The 16,237-nt window shown below is 39.3% G+C and overlaps 1 long non-coding RNA gene across 1 annotated transcript; it reads left to right on the plus strand.

The window, feature by feature from the left end:
- The first annotated feature begins 3,655 nt into the window (after positions 1 to 3,655).
- LOC144369103 (uncharacterized) lies at positions 3,656 to 6,513 on the plus strand. Its single transcript, XR_013428557.1, has 2 exons — positions 3,656 to 4,013; positions 5,715 to 6,513. It is a non-coding gene; the product is annotated as an uncharacterized LOC144369103 (long non-coding RNA).
- Positions 6,514 to 16,237: the final 9,724 nt, after the last annotated feature.

A 16,237-nucleotide genomic window follows, 5' to 3' on the forward strand; every position in this document is an offset into this window, starting at 1 on the left:
TAATTTCGGCTTTACTAGAAATTACTGCAAATTCTGAACCTGCTTGAAATGCCTGCCCATACCTTGAACTCACCCATGCCTGGCTCTCTGACTAGATAGCAGCCCTCTCTGAAACTTTAGTGACACCTCATAAATATTGGCCTTCCCTGGCCAGACAACGACCCTCTCTGAGGCTCTAACAGTCCTCATAAATTCTGATGTTAGGGCCAGCAAAAAATGTAAACTGCTTGTCAGAGTTCTGTTATCTGTAACCCCCCCTTTTGTGTAACTTTCTGGGCTATAAAGCTGGGCTGTAGGAAAGCTGGGGCTGCTGTCTTGTTCCCATCATTTTGGGAGAAAAAGGCAGTCTGGCCGGTCGAAATAATAAGCTTGCTTTAATTTGATTTTAATTGGAGTCAGTGGTCTTTTCTTGTGTCCTGGTCTAACAATTTGGAGTTCTCCAGCGAGATGACTCTGCCCGACCAGATCACAAGACCAGACTGCTGGAAATTCTGAAGCCGGGCTTAGCTCCAGGGCTCCAGGCTGGAGAGCCTCTCTAGGGGGTGTGCAACTTGAGACGTTCCAAGGCCTCGGGGTGAGCCTTCAGTCCCCGGAACCCTGCAGTGAACTGCCGCACTAAAACTATTAGCAAGCACCTGGTGGAGGAGGCCTCCATAGGTAAGTGGCGCCTTTATAACATCTGATATCCGGTTAAGGGAGATCTCTTCTGATGACAGAGAGGTGGCCTGGCGAGGCTCACATATACTCCTGTCCGGACAGTACGAGAAATCGTTCTGTCTTTTGTTCTGTTCTGTAAGGAATTCCTCTGGAAGGGTAGAGAGGTGCTGACGGGCACGCACGCACTCCTACCCCGGAGCTTTGGCAAGACGTTGCATTGCTCCTCTGTTTTTCTGTTTCGGCACCGGGTTTCTGTTTTCTTGTTTTTGTTCTGTGTTCTATATTTTTTTTGTTTGTTTGTTTTTGTTTGTTTTTGTGCGTTTTGTTGTGTGATTTCTGTGGTGAAAACTTAAAGATATTGGACGTAAATATGGGTAATAAAGCAAGGAAGCCTGACATCCCTTTGGACTGTGTTTTAAGGAACTGCGATGAACTTTATCTCCCTTTGTTAAGCAGGAGGAGAGAAGCCCCTAGCTGGCTGCTTGAAGCACCTCCAGTGCAGAGGGCAATGCCTGCTGGGGACCTAAGAACTGAGTATCTTCCAGGTTAACAAATGAGACTCCTTTAAAACCCCTTGTCCCTCCAGATCAAGAGAGTCACAATCTTTGGGCAGAGTCCCCGGTGTTTCTCCTTTGTTAGCAAAGCAATAAAACTCTCTTTTTCTTTTTCTCAAAACCCTGTCCTCATTATTAAATTGGCATTAATTGGCTCTAAGGTCAGGAACCAAACTTTCAGTTACAAATTTTGATACCACCCCCCCCCCGAACTTTTTGAGAGCTGACTACTGAAATGTTAGGAGATGGAGTGTGCTTGGGGTGGAATCCTGTAAGTAATAGGAGGGACTGAGGGACTCCCAGCAGCTGCCGAAGCCCTGTTGCTTCGGGGATTTCCTCCTTCTTTCCCTGCACTGTAAGGATTATGCCACCTCTATCTTCTTTAAAAGAGAAAAAAAAAAAAAAGAAGACTCTTAATGCAGTAAAGTCGCCATAGAGACCCTTGATTTTATATTTCAGGTTGCCCCTCTGTGAAAACATCTGGTCCCCTTGTGGGGACATCTATGGTGCCACTGGTGTAGGAGATTTTTCTCTTATCTGCTCTGTTTTAAAGGTTTCTGTCTGTCAGCCATATTCTGGAGCTCCTCTCTGTCTGTCCTGTGTCTTTGTTTCTGACCCTTTAAGACATGTGCAATAGTGTGTTGATATTATAAATTGTTTTTTGGGAATGATCTTGGCTGAATGTGTGTCTAAAAGATGATGTTTTATTGTAAAAATCTGGTATCTGAATGGGTTTTTGATGCATTGCACAATTTTGCAGTTAAAAGTTGGGTTTAGGTAATTGTTTAGTTTATGATTTCAGATAATTCATGCCAGAGAACTTAAATACTTAGGATGGAAAACTAAAGAACTCTACTTCCAAGTTGGCAAGTAACTTCCCAATCATTCAGTCTTTTTTTTTTTTCCACCAATTTTGAATTGGGTAGCCTGGGAAAATGTTACTGTGTGTACCAGTGCATTAATTTGGACAAGGATAGTAAATCATAGTATGGTATCTGTTGACAAAACAAGTTGTAAAGATATAAAATTTTGTGAATTGTATCTTAAACTTGTATCATAATTTTCAACATTCGAACCTGAAAATTATGACTTATAGTTAAAATGCCTTAGGCCTGAGGGGTCTGCTCAGAATAGCAGTTTTTCCCTGCTCCTTTCAGACCTCAGCCAGGACTTATTTGAAATGCAAATGAAAGAAGCCTGCAAGCTCAGTAGGAGACTGATCTGAGACCTAAGGAAAAAAAAAACTAAATTGTATGGTATTTACTAATTACTGGCCAGTCATTTTTACTAGGACTCTTGTTTTTTTTCCTTAGATTTTGTATTTTTTTGAGCTCATGATTTTGACCCTACAGACCTAGGTTAATGTTTTTTTGATCAGTCCTATCTTTGACCAACTGTGGAGTTTTTGAAACATTGCAATGGAGATTTCACCTGCGAAAAGCTACTAAGGCCTTTACTATTGTTATGTGTGCACACTTTTGTTATGTGTTGTATGTCTATATATACATATGTCCGTATATCATATATATGGTATACAAATTAACATATATAAGGAGCGCTCATAAAAAACAAATTAAAAAAATGGATCCAAAGATCTTTAATTCATGTGATTTAAATGGTTCAATTTAAATTGGATAAACAGATAAAAATAAATGTCTTTAAATTTAAGCTTACAAGTTTTTCTAGGTGTTCAAAAAACTCATAAAATATTAATGTCTATAAAATGTCTAATATGCCTTGGTTCTAGGACTTTTCCTTCAACAAAAAATGGTTTACACTGTTCAATACATTTGTCTAATATTTTGATAAATAAGTAAAGTAAATTTGATATGGGATTACTCATTCATGAATACTTTTGTTAGATATCTGATTGATTTACTAAGGTCTGTATAAGTTTGTACTAAAGTCTGTATAAGATTGTAAAAATCAGTCATGTGTTAAAGAGACAAAAATTTCTTAAAACATAAGTTTACCCATAACATTGTGTTTATTAAGTTTTACTTTTTTCTAGAGCAAGCAACCATAAAAATTAAACAACTGGTTAAATAAGAACTGTTATTTTAGAGCACTGTACTGCTGACACGAGCAAGGGACGGCGGCGAGGTCCCCCGACCGCTTCCAGGTGGTCCTGAAGTCACGGTCACCCCTGCCCCAGGTAACCTCTCCCGGCCGACGATCCGTGTCTTGAAGGAAGAAGCCGCCACACGCAAGATGCCTTTTCGAATGCTCGGTTTATTCACTCCAAGGGCATCACATCACACGAGGCACAGGAACAGAGGCTGGCGGGACACAGTTCGTTCCATGTTGACCCACCACATAGTGGGTCTGAACTGGCCAAAGAGCTCAGCCTTCCTGGCCTTTAAATACTATAGTTGTTTACAACACTTCAAACCAAAAACATGTTTATTCCATAACTTCTATTTATCCTATCTTAACCGATCGTCTCTATTACATCACACCTTGCTTACATCTTTGCTTATCTTAGACAATCACACTTGTTTTGTGCTAAAATACCTCAAAACATGTTTACCTTGTATCCTTATCTATTTCACACATTTTCTAGCTTAGGCACCTTTCTTCATCACAACATGTTTACTTCAAACTCTCTGTCCTTTGGTTATTTCAAACTCTCCTGTAACTCTCCTGTCAACTGCCATTTCTTTAAAAGCTAAACTTGGTTAATGTAGAAACATCAATGTAATTGTGATGCTATTAATGTGCTCATATCTTCCAGGTATACAAGTCTGTAAGGTAGAAACTTTGAAAGAGCATTATATCAAGCTGGTGTTCGGAAGTTGTATGGTAAAAAAATATATTGGGGATTTATTTACCTGTTATCAATAAGATATGTAAAGTTTTGTTACTTCTTACATTGGGGAACAATTTAAATGTATTTTTAAGTTAATGAGAGCCTAATCTATGTAAAGGTTAAAAACTTTCAGCCTTTCTTTAATTCATGTTTTAAATGTGATATCATATGTTGTTAGCTAATGTTCATGTGACCTCAAACAATTTATGTAAACTTTGTAAAATTATATTTAAAAATACAAAGATCAGCTTTAGAACTAAAACACTTAAGATTTATAAAGAGCCCTGCCTTACCTGAGATGAGGCTCTGTGTCCCATCTTACTACATGTGAGAACGACTATGAAAACAACAGTAGGCCAGATTTTAGTTCATTTAAAGTTATGTTCAAAAGTTTGTTTTTTTGATGTTTTTTTTTTTTTCTGTCAAGATTACTAGGAGCTCAAACAGGGGATATAATGTATAACTCAGCCAAAAATTCAGGGTAGCTGTTACACGAACTAAGTGTTTTTTACTCTTTTTAATTTTATTTTGTAATTTCCTTATAAGTGATCTAAAGATTCCCTGTTAGTGTTTTACAGAAGTGTTGCTTTAAGAACACAACATGGGTTAGTTTGAGATAATAAGCCATCACCTACAAGACAGATAGGATAATACAGATCCCAACTAATAAAAAGATATATAATTATAAAGTTATAGACATTAAAGCCCAGTACTCTTAATATAAGGCTGTTAAAATTTATTTGCTGGATGTTTAAGATTAAGTTTTAAAATTAAAGTTAAATTAAAAGGGCCAGAAAAACCAATATTCGGCTCTTGCCCTCTGAGTCAGTCTGAATCCAGGGAACAGGGGACTTCTCTAAAGAGCTTTGCAACTCTGGGCCACATAACCTCCCGATCAGGGAGACTAATGAGACCACTGGAGAACAGAAAGCCAATCAGTGCATTTCCTATGAAGAGGAGAGTCATCAGAGAAGGGAGACATCTCTGGTGCTTCCGAGGGAAGCCACATGGTCAAGCAAGACCTAAACCCATCCTAGCGCAAATGGCACTAGCAGAACTGAGAAGTTTTCCGAGGAATGACTCCCATAAAAGCTCATCTGACTGTTAACAATAGATAGAAACAAAAGTCAGTTTGACTGCTTCATCTTAAACATTTAGCAAAGACAGTTAAAACCAAAATACAGCCATTCCTGGGCATTTTAAATAATAATAATGATGATAATTATTATTATTATTATTATTTAAGGTATACACTTTATGTTAGCCTCCCAAAATAAGTAAGACTGGAGGCTACAAAGAAGGATTCTCAGACAGAAATGCCTGATAACTATAAAAAGAGACTATCAAGAGGAGCTGCCAGAGACAGAAGTTTTTAGTTTAAGGCCTACAGTTATTCCTAACCTACACAGGTAGGCTTCATGTTTGCTAGTATGATTATCCAGCCCTGAGTAACAGAATTAAAGGTTTCTCTATTAGACACAGAGCTCATACTAGTAAAAGAATTTTGCAAGATAAGATGACATTAAATTATTAAACTGTATTTTATGGAGAAGGACATCTGTAACACTAAAAGTTAAATGTTATGCTTACAGTCCTGATAACTGTTAAAGCCTGGTGAGGAAACTTCTATACAGTGACACGTTCCAGCTGCTGCAACATTTACTCAGTACTCATGGTTTTTGTTTCTCTCATAGAAGCACCCATCCCCAGATGATTTTACAACTTGTTCTTCCCCAACCAGACTTCAAACCGAACTGACTTCTAAAAGGCAACTCATGTCCCTCACGCCGTGCTCCCTCACGTCACCCTCTCTCAGCTCAGAAGAAGCCAAAATGAGTGACGCCTGTCTTCTTACAACAATGGAGCAAAAAATAAATAGATTATCAATATAAGTAATTAATTAAATCAGGTAAAATCAGGGAGACCGGTTTTGGGTGAGTTCTAAAAATTTGGAGACTGTTACCTGAGGGATTAAAATTCCCTCAGTGCTCTTCCCCTACCCTATCAAAGATTTGAAAGAGACACATAAGAAAAAAGAAAAATGATAAACCCAACCTCATCTTTTATTAAATTGGGAGCCATCTTGCCACAAAGTCATGAAAAGCTAATTTCGGCTTTACTATAAATTACTGCAAATTCTGAACCTGCTTGGAATGCCTGCCCATACCTTGAACTCACCCATGCCTGGCTCTTTGACCAGATAGCAGCCCTCTCTGAAACTTTAGTGACACCTCATAAATATTGGCCTTCCCTGGCCAGACAACGACCCTCTCTGAGGCTCTAATAGTCCTCATAAATTCTGATGTTGGGGCCAGCAAAAAATGTAAACTGCTTGTCAGAGTTCTGTTATCTGTAACCCCCCTTTTGTGTAACTTTCTGGGCTATAAAGCTGGGCTGTAGGAAAGCTGAGGCTGCTGTTTTGTTCCCACTGTTTTGGGAGAAAAAGGCAGTCCAGTCGGTTGAAATAATAAGCTTGCTTTAATTTGATTTTAATTGGAGTCAGTGGTCTTTTCTTGCATCCTGGTCTAACAAAAGGATCTGTTTTCTTGTCCTTTTATAATAGCCCAGACTCATTCAACAGGCAATCTCAACTGGAAATGCTCACCAAAACCCCAATTTTGCCTACTGTGCTTCAGATATGTGAAAGATGAGGAGGGAAGGGGGACAAGATTAGATCACTCTGAGGGCATTATTATTCCCAACTAAAATCCCCATTATTAGAGTTTTTTCTAGTAAGAAAAAAAATAAGCTTTGTGCAGGTATTATTACTTTTAGCGTTATCAATGATTCCAGAAGCCTACAGGCCTGTTTGACTGCCATCTTGATCCTCCCATTGGGAGACATAGGGGCCACCTCCACAGTGGCCTGGGCTGACCATAAATGATTTGGAAACACCCATAGTGAGAAGAATGTCAGTGAAAGTGGGAGGCTAAAGAGAACCTATGTTTTTTTAGCCATATCCAGAAAGCCTGAATGGAACTGTCTGGAAGCCACAGACTTCCCAAGGATGCACTGGACATATTCCTGGAGGTACCAGGGAGATAATTTATGATTGGGACACCCAAACATTACAAGACTGTGAAGAATACATTTTGAGGATTCTGAGAATACTATGCATTCTAGGAAGGAATGTTTAGCACAGTCACTTAGACATGGTTGGAAGTATGAGTGATAATATTAATGATGACATCTATGGGAGTATGCTGAGTAGAGATAATAGCAGTGTTGTAATAAGAAGATACTCATAACAACCAAGGTGGTTGGGACTTAGTTCATGTCTCCCTTATGAACCAGGCAAGGCACTCAAGTTTACATCTTAATAAATTCTCACAACCATGAGGCAGTTACTCCCATTAGTCTACTTTACTTCTGACAACTGAGATTCACAAAGGTGGAGAATTGTACAGTGGTCACAAAATTACCAGAAAACAAAGGCATTTCATAAATATTTCACTGTGTGGTCTTGTTGAAAGGATCTGTCTTGTGGGTTGTAGAAATATGATTTAGCAGAGTTAAGCATTCACAGGGTCATGGCTGGTTCACAGTGTCCCCAATGCTAGTTACATGAGTCAGAGAAAGGAAACTGAGACCCAACTGCAACCTAATGATGGAGATGCTCAGTCAGCCAGTAAAGGAATTGCTGTTGGGGGCAGTTATAGCACCAAGGATGGGGCCAGCCAAACAAGTATTCAATAACCTGGCTGGGGTTCAGAAACAAGGTGGTGAGGATTCAGGGAAGGCATGCCAGACAGACAGGACAGCTGGAGCCAAAGCACTGCAGTGTGCAGTAAGTGGCATGGTATGGGCCTGCAGTGACAGGCAGTTTAATGCGGTCAGAATACATGGTTAAAGGTAAAGGGGGAAACAAGAAAGAAATCTGGAAGAGGAGCAGGGACCATAAATGAATCAGCCAAGGCCTTGGGCCCTAGATAGATAAAAGCCTAGATCTGGAGTCCAATTTAGACTTGTGCTAACTGTTTTGAATCTGGGCCACATCTTTAGAGCTTTTCTAAGCTTTGTTTTACATAACTGAAAAGCATAGTGACAGATAATAGTCTCCATGTTAAGCTGACAGCTTGGATACCTGGTCTGTGGTCACAGAGTTGATGAATGGATTTGCCAGGAAGCAAATCTACTTTCTATTACATGTAAAACTTTATTTTTCATCAATTGCTTATATATTCTTACTTACTTTTGCATATTTCAGGTCATTTTCCCTGTTAGTAGTGTAATTTTTCTGGCTCTGGGCTTGTCCTCCAAGTCTAGGTATCCCTCAAGGGTAGACACCATATTTTAATCTACCATCACAAGATGTAGCCATGCAGGAAACTCAACCTTGCTAGACCATTAGAATTGGTTGGGCATACCAGACAGCTGCACAGGTCTGTTCCCCATCCCAGATGTATTAAACTAGGACCTTCAGGAATGTGGCTTGAGCTTTTACTCTTGACCAGCTGGGCAGAAAAATGTTTGAATCAATGAGTAAACAATTATACTGTATGTACAATTGTCCCTTGGTATCCTTGAGAGACTGGTTTCAGGACCTCTCCTGGATTCCCAAATCCATGGATGTTCTTCACTTTATACAAAGTGGATATTTGTATAACCCATACATATTTTTTGGTATATTTTAAATCACCTCTAAATTACTTATAAACATAGTACAATGTAAATTATATGAAAATAGTTGTTATACTGTATTGTTTAGGAAATAATGACAAGAAGAAATTTCTATACATATTCAGTATAAAGGCAGTTTTTAAAATATTTTTATTTACATATAGACACAATACCTTTATTTTATTTGTTTGTTTTATCTATTTTTTTAAATGTGAGACTGAGAATCAAACCCAGTTCCTCACATATGCTAGGCAAGTGCTCTACAACTGAGCTATCACCACATCTCATAAATGCAGTTTTTTAAAATTATTTTTGTAGTTGTCAATGAACAGCATGCCTTTATTTTATTTGTTTTTTTTATGCAGTGTAAGGGTCAAACCCTGTGCCTCACACATGCTAGGCAAACACTCTGCCACTGAGCTATAGCCCCAGCCCTCAAAGCAGCTTTTTTAAAGAAAGTTTTTGATCCTCAACTGGTGGAACTATGGTTATAGGAGGCCAGCTGAATCAGTCAGGATAGACTACAGCAGGCTATGATAGTTATTAATCTCCAACTTTCAATGGCTTAAAATGAAAAAAGATCTGTGTTTTGCTCACATTATGCAACAATGATAGTTTTGTTTGGTTGATAGTTTTCTCAATGGAGAAAACACCATCACGGGCATTATTGTTTGTCCTATCAGAAAGACATATCTCAGGCTCCTCTCTCACTAGCATTAAATGCTCCACCCAGAAATGGCACAAACTCCTTCCATGTACACTCTTTGGTCAGGACTAGTCACGTGACAAGGAAGTCAATCCTGCAGGTGCCCAGAAGGTGGAGAGCCAGAAGTCATTGGTAAGCAGTGCAAATGACTACTAGACTCTACAAAATTGGCACCACCAACTTTATTTCACAGCAATACTTACGAAGTGAGTTCAAAGCCAAATAGAAAATATGGAGTGGAATTTGAGATTTTTTTCTTTTTTTGGTTAGGCTCAGGGCCCTATTTTTTTGTTTTGCCTTTTAAAAAAAATTTTAATGAGGCTAGATGGTATATGGCATTAAACTTGGTGGTTAAAAGCCTGGAATCTTAATGGTATCCAGACCTTCAGTTCTGCCACTTACCAGATGCGTGAGCTGGGCAAGTAAAAAACCATTTATACCCCTCAAAGAGGCAATCAAAAGATGTGAGAGGCCAAGGAAAGAGGTTCTTTCTCAAATTGAGTGCTTAGAACCAGACAGCACTTACCTGAGTAGGACTGATGAGGAGAGGGCTACTTTAGAAGATAGCACAGAAATTTGGGTGGCTCCAGGTGGCAGGGACGATGCATGTCTATCCCACACCAATTGCTGTCTTCCTGCCTGACCCGGTTTGAATGTTTGGGCTGTAAGAAACAGAGAAGCCAAGTGGAGTTGGTTTAACCATATGAATAAGCTAAGTAAAGGAGATGTACAGGCTTCCTGCATATTCTCTCTCTCTGTCTCTGTCTCTGTCTCTGTCTCTCTCTCTCTCTCTGTCTCTCTCTCTCTCTCTCTCTCTCTCTCTCTCTATTTATCTAACTTTATTTGCAGTATGGGGATTGAACCATGATCTTGCATTAGCATTTACTACTAAGCTACATCTCCAGCCCTTTTGGAAAGCATTTATATTGAGATATGGTCTCACTAAGTTGCATAGGCTAACTTTAAACTTGCCATTCTCCTAGCTCAGTCTTCCAAGTAGCTGGGAATACAGGCATGTTCCACCTCATCTTCCAGGGGCTCTCTCTTAAAGCAGATAAAATTTCTATTACCATTGTCTCTAGCAAACTTCCCCAAAATATCCTGGGCTCTAATAGCTTATGAGAGGCCAGTGTTCTTGGGTATAAATACTAGCTGCTTTACGTAGAAAGGTTAGTGCACTAGAGAATGTTAGGCATCCCAAGAATCATTGGTAGGGCTGGAGAAAATAACTTGAGGCTAAGCTTCAAAGAAAAATGCCCCAAACCACATGGAGGCTTGGCCAGATTAACAAAGGATGGCTTCTCCCTTGCTTCCCTGGAGTGCCATGTGCCAGGAGTTTTCCCTTGTTTTAACTCCTGCTGCTGTCAGCCCAGTGCTGCTTATCCTAACTGATACAGAATTATCAAACTAAATGTGTTAGTGAGTGGACAGCACTTGGAGCTTTGCTAGGCACCTTGTAGCTGCCCCTTTGATTAGATTTCACCTCCTGACTCATGATTTTACAGAACCTGACCTAGAAGAAGTAGACTATGCTGTCTTGTGGAACAGGATCAAACTCAGACTCAGGTTCAAATTCTGACTAACTATGAACACTTATGCAAGTTTCTTCATCTCCAGGACTGAAAGAATATATACCTTCAATAAATTTTAGCTCCTCTTCTTTAGAAACAATTATTACGATTTTCTCTGGAAAGAAATTCCATGTGTCTTCTCCCTAACATCATGTATATTCTATCTCCTCTATGCCATTCCATCATACTTTGTATCAGAAAAATGTTATCCAAGGAGACTACAGAATTCAATACAGTCTCATCATTTTCTGGTTCCTGCACAAAAAATATCACAGGAAGGCCTTAGAAAATTCATGCAATGAAGCTGAAACATTTTATTGATAACAATTTTCCCAAGATGGGGGATTTTAGCAGATGACCTCCTAGGCGTGTCTCTGTTTACTTTGGTGAACATTGGGGCCAGGGATAAGGTGGGGAGTTAAGACTGGGGCTAAAAGGCAGTGTCCTTGGTGCAAGTAGGGACAGGGCCTGGGGGTTGTCATGGAGGGCACTGGTTTGGGCTCCAGAGGAGCCTAGATTCCAATGTGGGCTCTTACCACTTCCCAGCTGTATGACTTGGAGCCCATTGCTTAATCTTGCCACGCCAATTTTTCCTCTGTGTAATAGGGAGGATGGTAATACCCTCTTAGGGAAGTTGTGAGGATCCAAGGGGTGTTGTTAAAGTTCTCAGCTGCTATGATTACTATTTTTACCATGGGGGCTGAGGCTCGCAGGTTCAGGGCCTGGGCAGGTGCATGCGAAAAACACCGATGGGCCACATGAGACAGAGGTGCTGCCTAGCACCTGAGTTTTAATCCTTTTGGGTCATGGGGTAGGTGGAGTGGATTCAGGGATGAGGATATGGAGAGAAGTTTGCAAGAATGACTAGTACTGACCCTCAGGCGCGGTGGGCGGTGTAAAGGGGAGGGGCCAAGCTAGTTCCAGGCTGGAGTACTGAGGGGAGGACCAAAGTCTCGCGAGATCTCACAGCGCTGGCGTTAGTGGTTGCAGAGGAGACAGCAGGAGAGGTGAGCAGCGGGCCCTGGGCAGAGGTGGCCATGACGGTGTCGGTGGTAGCGTCGGCTATTGGGAACTGAAGAGGGTGAAAGCGGCAGAGACCCATCCCCTGGCAAGGAGAGCGGGGCGGGTGGGTGGCCAGCTCTTTGGAGGCAGTCCAGCAGGGCCTGGGGCTGAAGCCGCGCCGCCTGGTCGGCGCCATACCTGATGGCGGCTGGGCCTTGGGCCAGTTCCCCCTCGCCAGTCAGATCTCGCACTCAGTGGGATCCCGAACCCACCTCAATCTCCCAGGGCGGTGGGTTTGGCACTTCTGGCCATGGCTGGTTCACGTTGCTGTGTGCCAGGCACTTAACTTGTTCACTTCCATGCTAGGGCTGCACAGAGAGGTGCAGCGCCCTGCCCAAAGTTGCACTGCTTGGATGTGGTGGGATGGGGCTTCCAATACTTGCACAGGCCTGTGCCCCTTCCTTGCCTCCAGTCCTTCTCCAAGCAGTGCTTGCAGCTGGTTTCCTGGGGTCCTGGTGGGGCTGCAGAGGGTGTGTCAGACCCACTCTGAAATTAGATGCAGCATGGTATGTGAATTCATTGGGAAAGGGTTTTTTCAAGCCTTTTGTCCAATTCCTGGAAGGTCTTCCACCCCTAATCTGTCATTTGGTCCTGTGTCAGAGAGAATAGGTGGCCATAGAGTGACCTTTGTACACAATGTGTGGGGTCAATAGCCCAAGGCTTGCCTCAGGCAAAGGAAAGTTTGATTCCCATTGAAGCACGTGATTCTAGCCTGGAACAATTGGTTGTCAACCACAGAAACAAGGCCCCTGGGTTTGGTGTTGAGCATTTGTAGAGCCCACTTCACTACTGAGCAGTGAGGTTCCTAAATCAGAGAACCTACCTACACACATAAGTGAAAGTGAGTATGATACTTTCACTTACATGTAAAAGAGAAATAAGGGTAGAACAATATATGATATGCAGTGCTGTCTCACTTATAACCAGAACTTTCAGCTGTGGTGGAAGACAGCATGCTTTTGAGTGCTTGCACCTGCTGCTAATCAAGAAGTTTGAGTGGTATTAGGATCTAGTTCAAACAATAAAATCAAAGAGGGAGATGAAGATGGAAACTAGGGAGAAAACAGTGTTGGGATAACTTTATTTTAGCTAATAAAAAAGAAAGCCTAGATTGAAGTAGGGATGACATGTCAAGGTCAATTACACGGTGCCTCAGTCTACCCACAGGTTATACTATGGCCCTTCCATGGATCCCTTTACCCACTATGTCACAGGACATCCTTTGTGTCTTGTGCTTTGAGGTACTACTACTTGAGGGAACAGTAATGAGTTCCTTCAGTTGCTAGTAATAACAGTAAAATATTAATAAGATTAAAATTTTTGGATTAATTAAGGTGAGATTTATCTGCTATCTCATACTGTTAGCATATATACTACTCTATGTACATTCATTATTAAATTTATGTTGAGTTAATGTGTAGTGTAAAGAAATGAGCACTAATTTTCAGACAGTTTTCTTATTCTGCTGAATCATCCCTTACTACTTTGTCTTACATAATTAGAGGCAAGCTGTGGGGTTTCCTATAAAAGCTTTAAATATTATATCTTTTTTATTTTTTATTTATTTTTTATTTTTAAATTTTATGTCTTAAAGAAATGCTCACTTAAAGTGGGCTTGATTAAACCATTTTAAGATCAAAATTCTTGTGACCAGGATGAATCTTGATGATACAGATCCATCTCACCCAAGCATTTTGTGAAGCCTAGATCCTGGCTCCCAAATACTAAATGCCCCAGGGTGTTCCCCAAACTCTTTGATAACTAAAAATTTTTTTAAGGACATTTCTGACTCTTTGAGAATACTATTAAGAACATATCCATTATCTACTTAATTTTAACAAGAAAGGGGTGACAAACAACTTTTTTCTATGAATTTTTTTTTTCTGAAGTGTCTGACATATAACATAGACATGGTCTTGGTTAGTAACACTTTTGTCAATTATTTTAGAATCTTGGAAGGCATAGTTGTTTCCTGTCACAAAATCTTGTCTGTGTTTGATGGGAATTTAAATGAGAAATGTTGACAACACTTAGAATCATTTTAGAAGTTTGATGTTAGAAAAGAGTTGGGCAGTGACAGCTGTGTGTATAATAGCAGGTCTGAGTTGAGTAGAATATACATTCATGTCATCACTTAGGTGCTGGGTTACTTACAGGGATTGGATTGAACCCATAGGCACTCTACCACTGAGTTATAACCCTTTTTTCCCTTCTTGAAATGGGATCTTCTGAAGCTGTTGAAGCAGTCTCAAACTTGGGATCCTCCTGCTTTCCTAATTTCTTACTCCTTCAAATAGCTTTTTTAAAAACAGATTATCATATCCTTTAACTTGATTGAAGGGGGAAAAAGCATATTTTTTTGTGATAACCACACCAAGATTGCTTTTCAGCATCTAATTTCAGAGCAAAAAATCTATATAAAAATCTATTTAAAGCTTCTTTTTAAGTCTTATCTATAGGTGTCTCTTTTTCTTCTTTGTGTAAGTATTCTTTTTAACGTTAAAAAAACTTTTTAATGTTCTTTTTGTTAAAAGTTAAAATGACACAGCCATGCTTGGAAAAATCCGATTTCCAACTGCTTTGCCCCTCCCCCCTTCACCCCTCTTTTTTGAATAACCTTCTTTAATTTATTTCCCATAGATGCCAATTGTTTCCTTTTATAGTTAGAGAAATGCCAGTGTACTATATTCTTTTTATATAAACTGTAGCATAATATGTAACTAATTCTGTCCCATGGCTTTTTCTTTATATGCTCTTGAGATCTTTTCCTATTAGTATTTATTTAGAAAGAATATAATCTTTGTTTATAGAAAACACTTTTTTTTATAAAAAAAAAAAAAGCTGTGTTTAAATAGCATCTATTAAGTGCCTTGTTTACTTAACCAGCCACCCTTGTGGGTATTTGGGTCTTCTCTAGGTTTATCAAAAACCGTACTGTGGTGAAACAGCTTGTATATATATCATTTTACATATGCAGGTACATCTGTGGGATGCATTCCTAGAAGTGGGATCACTGTGCCAGAGGGCAGGACATTTATGGCTTTGTTAAATACTTCCTTTCTTAAGTGTTGCATCATTTTAAACTCCCAAAAGTACAGTTGCTCCTCTTTATCCTTGGAGAATTGGTTTGAGGACCCCTTTGTGGATACTGAGATTCAAGGATGCTTGAGTCTATTATATAAAAAGCATAGTATTTGCATATAACCTATGCACATCTGCATACTTTTAAATCATCTTTAGATTGCTTAAAAGACCTAATACAATATTAATGCCATGTAAATAGTTGTTACACTGTATTATTTAGGGATTAATGGCAAGGAAAAAAGTTAGTATATGTTCTGTATGATAATTTTTTTAAAATTTTTTAAATCGAGTCTGAATACCACAGATACAGGAGGGCAGATTGAAGTGTATGAGAGAGTTTCTGTTTTTCTGGGGCCTTACCAATGTACTGTGCCTTTACAACCCTTGAATTTGTTAACAGTTTGATGGATGAGAATTATCAATATAGAGTTGTTTTAATGTACATTGCTATCATTATTAATGAGGTTGAGCTCCTATGCTTAAAAACTAGTTTTACTTCTTTTTCTGTAAACTCTCTATTCATGTGTTTTTTCAAATTTTTGTTTCAAATTGCTTTTTTCCCCTTATCAATTTCTAGAAATTTATAAACTGTAGAGATTAGCCCTGTGTGATATGAATTAAAATTTTTCCCCAAATTTTCACTTATTTTTTATTTACTTTCACATATTTTGATATACAGAAGTCTTACATTTTTTTCTTTGAATTCTACAGTTTATATTACTCATTATGGTATGTTGATATTTTTTAAAAATTTTTCTTAATTTCTATGTGGTGCTGAGGATTGAACCCAGTGCCTCAAATGTGCTAGGCAAGCACTCTACCACTGAGCTACAGCTCCAGTCCAGGTATCTGGATTTTAAGTCACTGAAAGGCCTCCAAGATTTTTAGAATTTGCCCATGGTTTCTTTAAGTACTTTTATGGTATCACTTTTATATTTAAATATTCAAACTAGGATTTTTTCTGGTGTTCAGAATGATGCATAGGTTCAACTTTATCTTTTTCTGTGTGCCTGTTATTTTCAACTGTTGATTTTAGAGCCCTTCTTTGAATACTCTTATGGTATTTTAACTTTTGGATGTATTGGGGTGTCTCTGGGGTTTGTATTCTATTAGTCTTTTTCTTCATACACCAGCATCACATTATTGGTTTTATAAAAGTTTTAACATCTTTTAA

The sequence above is a fragment of the Ictidomys tridecemlineatus genome, chromosome 12 (assembly GCF_052094955.1).
Source record: "Ictidomys tridecemlineatus isolate mIctTri1 chromosome 12, mIctTri1.hap1, whole genome shotgun sequence".
Taxonomy (NCBI): Eukaryota; Metazoa; Chordata; class Mammalia; order Rodentia; family Sciuridae; genus Ictidomys; species Ictidomys tridecemlineatus.